Raw genomic sequence first — 11,984 nt, forward strand, 5'->3', positions numbered from 1 at the left:
ATACTATGTTGGTAAAAAACCTAAGGCATATGCATTTTTAATATATATATCATATATATTTATTTTATTTAAAAAAATAAAAAAAAAAAATATATATATATATATATATATATATATATATATATATATATATATATATATATATATATATATATATATATACATATATATATATATATATATACAGTGGGGAGAACAAGTATTTGATACACTGCAGATTTTGCAGGTTTTCCCACTTGCAAAGCATGTAGAAGTCTGTAATTTTTCTCATAGGTACTCTTCAACTGTGAGTGACAGAATCTAGAAAAATAATCCAGAAAATCACATTGTATGATTTTTAAGTAATTAATTTGCATTTTATTGCATGACATAAGTATTTGATCACCTGTCAACCAGTAAGACTTCCGGCTCTCACAGACCTGTTAGTTCTTCTTTAAGAAGCCCTCCTGTTCTCCACTCATTACCTGTATTAACTGCACCTGTTTGAACTCGTTACCTGTATAAAAGACACCTGTCCACACACTCAATCAAACAAACTCCAACCTCTCCACAATGGCCAAGACCAGAGAGCTGTGTAAGGACATCAGGGATAAAATTGTAGACCTGCACAAGGCTGGGATGGGCTACAGGACAATAGGCAAGCAGCTTGGTGAGAAGGCAACAACTGTTGGCGCAATTATTAGAAAATGGAAGAAGTTCAAGATGACGGTCAATCTCCCTCGGTCTGGGGCTCCATGCAAAATCTCACCTCGTGGGGCATCAATGATCATGAGGAAGGTGAGGGATCAGCCCAGAACTACACGGCAGGACCTGGTCAATGACCTGAAGAGAGCTGGGACCACAGTCTCAAAGAAAACCATAAGTAACACACTACGCCGTCATGGATTAAAATCCTGCAGCGCACGCAAGGTCCCCCTGCTCAAGCCAGTGCATGTCAAGGCCCGTCTGAAGTTTGCCAATGACCATCTGGATGATCCAGAGGAGGAATGGGAGAAGGTCAGGTGGTCTGATGAGACTAAAATAGAGCTTTTTGGTCTAAACTCCATTCGCCGTGTTTGGAGGAAGAAGAAGGATGAGTACAGCCCCAAGAACACCATCCCAACCGTGAAGCATGGAGGTGGAAACATCATTCTTTGGGGATGCTTTTCTGCAAAGGGGACAGGACGACTGCACCGTATTGAGGGGAGGATGGATGGGGCCATGTATCGCGAGATCTTGGCCAACAACCTCCTTCCTTCGGTAAGAGCATTGAAGATGGGTCGTGGCTGGGTCTTCCAGCATGACAACGACCCGAAACACACACCCAGGGCAACTAAGGAGTGGCTCCGTAAGAAGCATTTCAAGGTCCTGGAGTGGCCTAGCCAGTCTCCAGACCTGAACCCAATAGAAAATCTTTGGAGGGAGCTGAAAGTCTGTATTGCCCAGCGACAGCCCCGAAACCTGAAGGATCTGGAGAAGATCTGTATGGAGGAGTGGGCCAAAATCCCTGCTGCAGTGTGTGCAAACCTGGTCAAGAACTACAGGAAACGTCTGATCTCTGTAATTGCAAACAAAGGTTTCTGTACCAAATATTAAGTTCTGTTTTTCTGATATATCAAATACTTATGTCATGGAATAAAATGCAAATTAATTACTTAAAAATCATACAATGTGATTTTCTGGATTTTTTTTAGATTCTGTCACTCACAGTTGAAGAGTACCTATGAGAAAAATTACAGACTTCTACATGCTTTTCAAGTGGGAAAACCTGCAAAATCGGCAGTGTATCAAATACTTGTTCTCCCCACTGTATATATATATATATATATATATATATATATATATATATATACTAAAAATGAAAGGGAAAAGATCAGCGCTCACCTTGGCCTCCATGTCATTGACAGCTACAAATCAAGCCAGAAATCTGGGTGTAATTATTGACTCAGACCTGAACTTCAACAGCCATCTAAAGTTTAGCACTAAATCTGCCTATTACCACCTAAAAAACATTGCTAGAATTAAGGGTATTCTGTCTAAACAAGACATGGAAAAACGTATTCATGCATTCATTTTCAGTAGGTTGGATTATTACAATGGCATCTTTACAGGCCTTAACAAGAAATTAATCAGGCAGCTGCAGCTGATCCAGAACGCTGCCGCCAGAGTCCTTACAAACACCAGGAAACTGGACCATATTACACCGGTCATGAAATCACTACACTGGCTTCCAGTGAGTCAAAGGATAGAGTTTAAAATCTCTTTAAAAACTCAGAAAAAAGGTGATTTTTTTTTTTTTTTTTTACTTTTTCCCATCCACTTTGAATTTTTTTTTTTGGCTGTTTTTTTGGGAATAACTTTGGGAAAAATGGGAATTTCAACACCAAAAGTCATAGCACACTATTCCCGATAGAGACACGCGTTTTGATATATGATTCCCCTGGGTCCTCCGAAATCTGTACTTTCTCATTTTGAAATGTATTTTCGTCCTAATTTTTTTTTTTAAGTTTTCATAGAAAGCACTTTCAGTTGTACATGAAATCTGGTATACATCCTGGGATTTTTAGAGCTCCTGGTTCGAATCCCGTCCCCTTCGTCGGAAAGTTTGCGGGTAAATCCATTTTAACGCGGGTGGGCGAGTGGGCTTCCACGAGTAAAGCTGGCGGGATGCTCCTCGGCTGATGCTGGTCACGCTTATCGGAGATGAGGTAGTCCTTGCGAAACATAACAGCTGACGTTTATTTTGCGTTGATGAAACTTGTAGGGAGAATCGGAGAGCTGAACAGCTGATCGGTTACGCTCCGCAGTGGATCCTGGTGAAGAGCGGCCCTTTTCCTCGGCTCTGGAAGAAAAGAAAACTGGAGGAAAAGAGAACGAGGTTCCGGAAGCCACTGCTATTTAACCACCAGCGGGGACGCATCAGCAGCGCCTGCGGACCAATTCACTGTCCTTACTGGACGCGCATGACCTCAATCCTGCCCCCTTTTTACATCAGAATCAGAATCAGAATCAGAAAGGGGGTTTATTGCCAAGTTTGTTAACACACACAAGGAATTTGTTGTGGTGATTGGTGCAATACAGTAAAATAAAAATAAAAATACAAAAGCAAACAAATATATGGAGATAAAATAAGAGATAGAATAAAGTAAAATGTATAAACAGAAATAAACAGAAATGTACAATATGAGGATTAAAAAGTGCCGGATATGAGTCTTTACAAAAAGTGACGTAGGATAACAGATGACAGATAAAATGTATAAACAGAAATGAACAATATGGGGTTTTAAAGTGTTGGATGTGAGTCTGTACAAATGTTACGGGGTTGGAATATTTACATTAATGTAACGTAGAGTGGGATGGGGGGGCAGTCCGTAGTAGTCGGGGGGAGGGGGGACCGGGGCCTTGTTGACGAGGACAGCCAGAGCCGCCTTTACCTAATGTTAGGCCCTGGGGATAAGACGTTTTGTAGGCCCCCTAGCCCCTCGACTTACATAGTCTTATTATAAAAAAAATCATATTTTGATTAACGTATTACTGAGCCCACTTGAGTATAAACACAAAATACACTTTTTATAACAACCGCACACAGCAAACCAAGATGTGTTTATTTGATTTGATTTGTTTATTTGCACAACATAAAAAAAAACGGTACAAAAGTTTAAATGAACATAAAAAAACATGAAAATATGTGCAGGTGAGAAAGGAAGCCCTAAATGGGCTTATTCAAAGTTCTCACCAGGAAAAATAGATTGTATTGAAATAATAGCAAGAACAAAAAAAAACAAACAAAAAAAAAACAGCATTCAAAAAAGATGGATATAAACAGACAATTTCTCGGTGTGCACGTGCAGAAGTGAGTCCACATTAAGTGGAAGCACTTCTAGACGCTTGGTCAATAAGGCTGGTCTTCAATCTCTGTTTAAAACTATTAATAGACAGTGAAGATTTTGCGATAAGTATATGAGAGTTCCAGAGTGAGGAACCTCTGTCTTTGATGGAGAACTGAGTGCTGTGTGAAAGTTTACATATAATATAATTAACACACAGTAAAGCTGTATTTTTGGGATCACTTCCACTTTTTATCAGAACTGTAAAATACAGACTGCTGCTGAATTGACAGCTGGACTGGACACAGAAATAATGTTGAACTAAACCTGCACAACCTGCACAGTAAGGTCTGTGATGCAAATAAAGTTCCATGTTCAGGTTTAACTATAGACTGTAAAGAAACATATAACATATATATAACAACATATATATTAACATATAACAGCCACACCCCCCCCCCCTCTGGCCTCGGCGGGCCTTGTGAACCAATCACATGCACCTGCACACACGCACACACACACACACACACTCCTTTCAGCACCATGGATAGCAACATGGCTTAATGCCAGCAGGTACCAATAGATGAAACATTATGGAAGATTTTGAGTATAATGACAAACATTTAAGCAAATACGGTATGCATTTCACTGCACAACCACAACAATTTAAAACCTGCACCAGCTAGCAATTAATACAGCACTTTCCTACCTTTTTAGAAGTGCTTTCGCCCGGTCTTCTTTGGGATAATGTTCTTAAAATCTAAATCACGCAGGATGTCATGCTCAATCAGTGTGAGATGACTGACTGGAGTCTATTTTTCACCAAGCCCAGTTTGGAGAAGTTACTGAGTTTGCGTTTGAAATGAGAAAAATCTTCTCTGCTGCTTATATTGGCGTTCCGATGCCGATATGTCCGCATCTTTATTTTAACAGGACTCCGGTCCCATTGTCACCCAGTAGGCCCGCACATTCACGTTAACGCTGTTTGCCCAGCGGCCCGGGTCGCTGTTCTAAGGGTCATCTGACTCGGGCCGTGCCTGGTCTACAGCCTGGTACTCTCTCTGGGGTTCGTGTGACCCGGGACCCCCCTCCTCCTCCTCCCCTCCACTGCGGGCGGGAGACCGCTCCTCTCCCGCTACATCCATCGGTGCGGCCGGCGCCTTCTCCACTTCCTCCGGTGCGGGTTGAGTTTCCCTCGCTTGGTCCATCACCAGCAACAGGTTTAAAAAATCCTGTTAGCTTTGGAATGCTTTTAAGCAACTCTTTTTCAAGAATCTCTTTTTCTACAGTCTTTTTTATTTTCTGGGCTCCGCTTTTACACTTCTTCCCCGACATTTTGCAACTGTCAATCAATCATACGGGACGCACCCCAACACACTCTGATTGGTCACCCATGGCCTAAGGCCCGCCCACAGGCTGTGGGGCCCACATGGGTCACTCGTAATTTGGACCAATCAGCAGCCCGTAACGTCCGTATAGAGTGATTGACAGGAAACCTGACAAGTTACAAAACAATATGACTTTTTCATCTCATTATGACCCCAAAATGATAGGCCCCTGAAGTTGGCGGGCCCCTGGTCTTCAGCCCAGGTAAGCCTGTGCATTAAGGCGGCCTTGAGGACAGCTGCAGACAGGAAAAAACGTTTTTCCTTTAACTTCTGTTAAATGTCTGTGTCTCCAAGTTGCTAAACAGAAATCACAACCATGTCTCCCTCAATCCTTCACTGGAAAATAGAACTTTCCCACCTTCATCTTTCACAAAAAAACTGGAATATCCCACCCTCATCCTTCACTGGAAATTAGAACCATCCAGAAACGTGGATATAACAATAGACAAACTTTGTTCAACACAGGGCTGTGGCCCAACAATTAAAAGCAAAACAAACCCCTCTGGCCAGCACTGACAAACATCTGTGTTTGTATTTGTCCTCACACATTTTAAAGCCCCTTTCTTAGTTTAAAGGAGGTTTGAATGCAGACAGGAATAGTTTTAATCAAAACACCTGTAAATATATATACATACATGTTTATATAATATGTCTTCTGTTTTCAGAGTTGTGACTGAAAACAGAAATGATTGTCCATCACTGGAGATATTAGTCTACTCGGTTAAATGTCTTGTACGTTCATTTATTTTTTTTGTGTAAGATGTGTTTATATTTCACAACAGCTGCTTGTTCAGAGCAGAAACCTCAATGTATCTCTTAGAACTGAGACTTAAACTAAACAGTCACACCTTGTTCAAACACTTGATGTAATTAAAAATAAATAAATGAACAAAGCTCCAAGTGTAGAACATCTCATGGATTTTACATTTATTTTTCATTGCATAGAAAAAACTGCTGAACACGCAGAGATATGTCTCATCCAGTTCTTGACATATATTCTTGTGAGAAAGTGAGCAACCCCTTCTCACCATCACCGGACTTTTTTTTAATGTGTGTGTCAGAGTGGAGGATTGGGCGTGGTCTGCGGGGGAGCAGCACACAGGTGTGTCTGGTTCTGCTGATTGTGGCACACCTGTGTCCAATCAACCTCTCCACCCTGCCTGGGTTTATAAACAGCAGCTGTATACCAGAAGAGGGGTCTGCTGAATGGAGGAAGCTTGTTGAGAGGCTATGCCCCATTGTGCCTTCTTTTTTGGAATGCTGATTTTGCCCTCCGCCTGTATGTCTGTGGTTTTTTTTACATCAAATTTTTGCCTTATTTTTTTGGCATTCTACGCTCTGCAAGGTTTTTTTTTTACACCTCATCACCCAGGTCCAGTTTTGCCTTGTCCCCTTGTACGTGGGGAGGCCGCTCTGGTTCCTCACATTTGGTGGCAGTGGTGGGATCTTTGGCGCCACCTGAAAAACTGGAGAGAGGAGTCTGGGAGACCCGGTGACCAGGAGTCTGGGAGACCCGGTGACCAGGAGTCTGGGAGACCCGGTGACCAGGAGTCTGCGAGACCCGGTGACCAGGAGTCTGGGTGACCAGGAGCCTGGGAGACCCGGTGACCAGGAGCCTGGGAGACCCGGTGACCAGGAGCCTGGGAGACCCTGTGACCAGGAGCCTGGGAGACCAGGATGCGGCTTGTAACCGGGAGGAAGCGTCCTCTGCAACCGGGAGGAAGCGTCCTCTGCAACCGGGAGGAAGCGTCCTCTGCAACCGGGAGGAAGCGTCCTCTGCAACCGGGAGGAAGCGTCCTCTGCAACCGGGAGGAAGCGTCCTCTGCAACCGGGAGGAAGCGTCCTCTGCAACCGGGAGGAAGCGTCCTCGGCAACCGGGAGGAGGCGTCCTCGGCAACCGGGAGGAGGCGTCGCCGGCAACCAGAGGAAGTGGTTGATTTCCTGTCTCGCAACGGGGTTGGCGAGACTCCAGAGGGGGAGGGAAGTGTGAGAAAGTGAGCAACTCCTTCTCACCATCACCGGACATTTTTTTAATGTGTGTGGCAGAGTGGAGGATTGGGCGTGGTCTGCGGGGGAGCAGCACGCAGGTGTTCCTGGTCCTGCTGATTGTGGCACACCTGTGTCCAATCAACCTCTCCACCCTGCCTGGGTTTATAAACAGCAGCTGCATACCAGAAGAGGGTCTGCTGAATGGAGGTAGCTTGCTGAGAGGCTATGCCCCATTGTGCCTTCTTTTTTGGAATGCCCAGGTCCAGTTTTGCCTTGTCCCCTTGTATGTGGGGAGGCCGCTCTGGTTCCTCACAATTCTTTATTGCGCTTCATTTAGTTTTTCATAAAACAAAAAAAAACAATTTGATCAACAATGACACTTATGTTTGTGTCAGAATAGGAGAAGGCAAATAAATAGATAACTACATTTACATCATTCCACTGCCTTGGAGAAGATTAATCCCACCTGACACCTCCTGGTCCAACGTAGAAACTCCATTAGTTTGGTCCAACCAGGAGTGAATGGTAAGATGAGGACATTTGTCAGCACTGGGGTTTGGTCCTTAAACGCTGCAACAGACTGTCAGTTCAGATCAATAACTGCTGATAGAGACTCTGTTTTAATCCCTAAACTGTCTTCATTGAACATCTTACTGGTGCTGTCTTCTGTCACTGAGTAGTAAATGTCTTACCACTAATTAGCTGAAGTTGTCCAGATAAACCAGTTATCAGTTCTCCATAGCCCCTTCTGGGTTCTCCCCCACTCAGATCCGCAACTGCACAGACTTACCCACCTTCAAATCGCATCTCAAAACTCACCTCTTCACAACAGCTTTTAATGTGTGATTTTTTTCTCATCCTTTATCTTTTATCTCTTATCTTTTTTTTATCCTGTGGTTTTTAATCTTTAATTTTTTTTATCTCAACATTTTATCTTTTTGTCTGTGAAGCGTCTTTGAGATCTTTTAAAAGCGCTCTATAAATAAAAATTATTAGATGTATTTGTCCATTAAGGTGGATCCTAGGAAACCACCGGAGCCCTAAATGGACTGTCTCAGGGACATGGATGAAGATTCATGAAAACAAAAATGGAGCTATTTGGTTTGGGAGGTTTGATCTACTTCCAAATCCTGTTTCTATACAGTTTGCCCTCTATGATTAGATTGGTGTTAATTAAACAACTCCAGAAAAAAATAAAGGTCAGAAGAGGCTCTGTGGCGCAATGGTAGCGCGTCTGACTCCAGATCAGAAGGTTATGTGTTCAACTCACATCAGGGTCATAATGAACTTTCAGTTTTGTTTTATCCATCCTCACGAGTTCACCAACCAGACTAACTTTAGCTGCAACAGAAAACTTTGATATGTAACTGGAATTATTCAAGTGTGCACCATCACCTGCCTTGAAGAAAGGACGAACTATCTTTAAAGGAGCTTGAGTCAGGATTGAGGCAGGATTTATGAAAAAAATTTGTATACGTTTTAAGTTTTCTAGTAATGTCAGATGAAGCGTTCCAAACCAAAAAGAATGTTTCCTCTAGTGTATCTCTCCGTTGCCTTGAACAGGCTGTGTGCTGCAAAATGTGCTGCAATTCGGTCCCGAATTTCCCGCGCTGTCCTGCGGATGTGACGTCACATGACGCTGCATGCACGTTTTCCCCGTTCTCCCGTGCCGGCTTCACTGTTGGCTGCAGTACCCCCGACGGCCGTCGTGGTGAAGGGTGGCGCTAGAGAGTCTAATTTCTTAAAAGGAGCCTCAAGCTCCTTTAAATAAAAGGAATTTCATTTGTTTATTTGTTCATTTGTTGATTCTGCAGATTCACACATTTTGGAGTCGTTGTTGTAGCTCAGTGGTTAAGGTGATCGACTCAAAATCCATTGGGGATTCACCGTGCAGGTTCATATCCTGCCAACAATGTTTAATGTCTGAATGGGGAAAAAATCTTAAACTCAGACAAAATTCTGATTTAAAACTCATTGATCAGAGGACTTGTTTATAAAGAGTGCAGCGCACAAAAAATGTCCTTACACCACTTTCTATGCTCACGGTCTGATGTTCAGAAAGGGACTTGAATGTGAAAAGTTCTGGTCCTACAGGCACAAATCAATTCTGGCATTTGCACATTTCTAAATTTTTGTCTGTTGGCGACACTCACTGGCGATGCAGTGAAGTCCAAAATATGAAGAAAGGTGACCTCAACAATAAGTTCACTCGCTCTAATAACTGTTAGGAAACCACTATAAGTAAGTTTAGAAATGTAGGATAAAAAGCACAATATGCATCAAATACTTCCCAATCAAGGACATTGAATCCCATGCCAGTACCTGTGGAGCAAAGTAAGTGGTATCATGGCACTTTACTGCCAAAATATCTATCCATCTTTTAAGATGTCATGTATTTTAACAGTGAACTGTTTTGCGTTGTATTGACACCAGGGCATTAAGTGTGTAATACTTTCAAGTCAACAAAAACACACTGACTGAAGCTGTTCTGTGCTTTAGTTTCTCTCCACAGAGATCGTAGCGGGGATAGAGATGCTCCTGTTTTAGGTTTGTTACTCTTATTCATAACTGGTTCTTTGACTTTCTCATATTTTTCAGGTTCAGACTGGGAGAACACAACAGAACACTGGACTGATATAATGCACGATGCAGAAACCCCTTCAAGAGGATGTCACATGTGTCCCTGATGGTCTAGTGGCTAGGATTTGGTGCTTTCACCACCAGGGCCCGGGTTCAATTCCTGGTCAGGGAAATTAGTGTTTATATTTCTCCTTCAATTGTGTTTATTTTTGTGCATCTGTCAGATTGTGGCTACCTAACCTCTTCTTGATTATGACAATATATATAAGCCAAATGTGTAAGATAAGATTTTTATCACATGAAAAAGGTCCCTGGTCTGAATCTGCCAAGCTGGAACTCTGGATCAGGACTGACCAATTGAATGGTTGAACAGAACGGATAATCCATTGGAAGATTCACAGCAGTTTCATCTTAGAATACCTTCATCAGTGACAGCTTCTGTGTGTATCAATTACGTGCATTTCATCCTACCTCAATCAGACTTTGCTCTGGCCCAGCTGCAGCATTGAGAAACCTTTTTAGCAGGAAAACAGCAACTGCTCATGGTGTCTGGAGGAGTTTTTATTCTTAATGACCATTGTTCACTTGAATCAGCCATGCAGATAACATTGTACAATAATAGTAACAGCTGATACCCCATCAGGGAATCGGATCCCGGCCTTCTGGCAGAGATACTGTCCACTATACTAACAAAGATTTGAAAGAACAGTTCCAGATCAGAGCTGGCACAGAAATTGCGGTCATGAAATCCTTTGAGCGGCTGGTGTTGAGCCACCTGAAGGACATCACAGGCTCCCTGCTCGACCCCCTGCAGTTTGCCTACCGTGCAAACAGGTCGGTGGATGATACAGTCAACATCGGACTGCACCAAATCCTGCGTCACCTCGACACCCCAGGGACGTATGCTTTGAATTTGATAACTTCAAACCCAATGTTCAAAGATTCGAAGAAAAGGAACAGGTAAAATATTTCCCGCATAATGAGTCTTTCAGAGCAGCCAGAACTGCAGTATCCATCTTGCTGTCAAGAAGTGTAGCAGAGACTTTTTAAAGCAGCACAATGTAACTTTTCCACCTTAATATAATATTGCCAGAGTCATTGTGATGGTACATCAACTTCCAACTTCCAACTTGACACCTCTGTCATGGTCTGAGGGGTCTGTATCGCCTTCACTGGCACTATGTAACTTGGAGGTGGATGGTAGGAACCCTTCCACACTACTGGTAAAGCACTACCACTTTTGTCCAAAGGAGCCGCCAAACTCAACAAAAGCTGAAAGTTACATTGTGCTGGATACATGTATGACTTTGCAGTAACATCATTTGAACTTGGAAAACCACTTCAGTCCTCTACTTGGTGCTCAGGACAGGAAGGCCGACCATCTCTTTCTCGCATTGGGTCTCATGTAGAACTAACTTTTGTTGCAGTTCCTCAACTGACCAAAGCCAGTCAAACTCCATTCACCTGCACTTTGAAATATCCAACTTTATAGCAAGTCAAAGCGCCTTTCTTGTAAACAGGAGATCCTGGGTTCAAATCCCAGCAGAGCCTTTAAACTCATGAAGACAAAAGTAAGGCTGTAATGTTTAAAACCACATACATTGTGGAAAATGTCAGGTTTTCCACGTGGTTGGATAAAGTCTTCTCCTCTGTTAGTGTTTGTCAAAACTGACAATGTTTCTCAGTGTAGTAAGGGCCTGATTGACTAAGATCCTAAATAAAGAGTACTAAATTGCGTGTGCACTGAAAAAGTTTGCACGTGCTGTTGTTGCGTGGTTTGCGGGTGATCAACTAAGAATGCTTGCGCAATTGATAACAGGTGCAAACCGCAGTATTTAAATGAGGTGTTGCGTGTCTTACGGTTTGCGCCATGGAGAGTCTGGATGGAAAGCAGGATAGTCGCAAGCGCAAAATGAAATTTGACGAGTTGGAGTTAGAGATATTAGTGGAAGAGGCAAATAAACACATTCATGAACTACAGCAAAGAAATGTAAACATTACCAAAAGAAATGCAATATGGGAGAAAACCTGCGATAGAATAAATGCAGTTGGTAAGACAAAAAGAACGGCAGATGAGGTTAAAAGAAGGTGGCAAGATATAAGGCGAAGAACTAAAGAAAAAGTGGCCTTTAATAAAACTTCGGCAAACAAGACAGGGGGAGGGCCTGCGGAAGAGATGCCTCTAACCAGCATTGAGCAGCAGGTGCAGCTCACCTTCTGC

At 42.8% G+C, this 11,984-nt stretch overlaps 2 non-coding genes across 2 annotated transcripts; both read left to right on the plus strand.

Annotated features, from left to right (window-relative positions):
- The first annotated feature begins 8,391 nt into the window (after positions 1–8,391).
- On the plus strand, positions 8,392–8,463 carry trnaw-cca (transfer RNA tryptophan (anticodon CCA)). The gene has a single exon. It is a non-coding gene; the product is annotated as a tRNA-Trp (tRNA).
- A 1,400-nt stretch (positions 8,464–9,863) lies between these two features.
- On the plus strand, positions 9,864–9,935 carry trnae-uuc (transfer RNA glutamic acid (anticodon UUC)). The gene has a single exon. It is a non-coding gene; the product is annotated as a tRNA-Glu (tRNA).
- The last annotated feature ends 2,049 nt before the right edge of the window (positions 9,936–11,984 follow it).

This window comes from Cololabis saira, chromosome 20 (genome assembly GCF_033807715.1).
Source record: "Cololabis saira isolate AMF1-May2022 chromosome 20, fColSai1.1, whole genome shotgun sequence".
NCBI classification, from domain to species: Eukaryota; Metazoa; Chordata; class Actinopteri; order Beloniformes; family Belonidae; genus Cololabis; species Cololabis saira.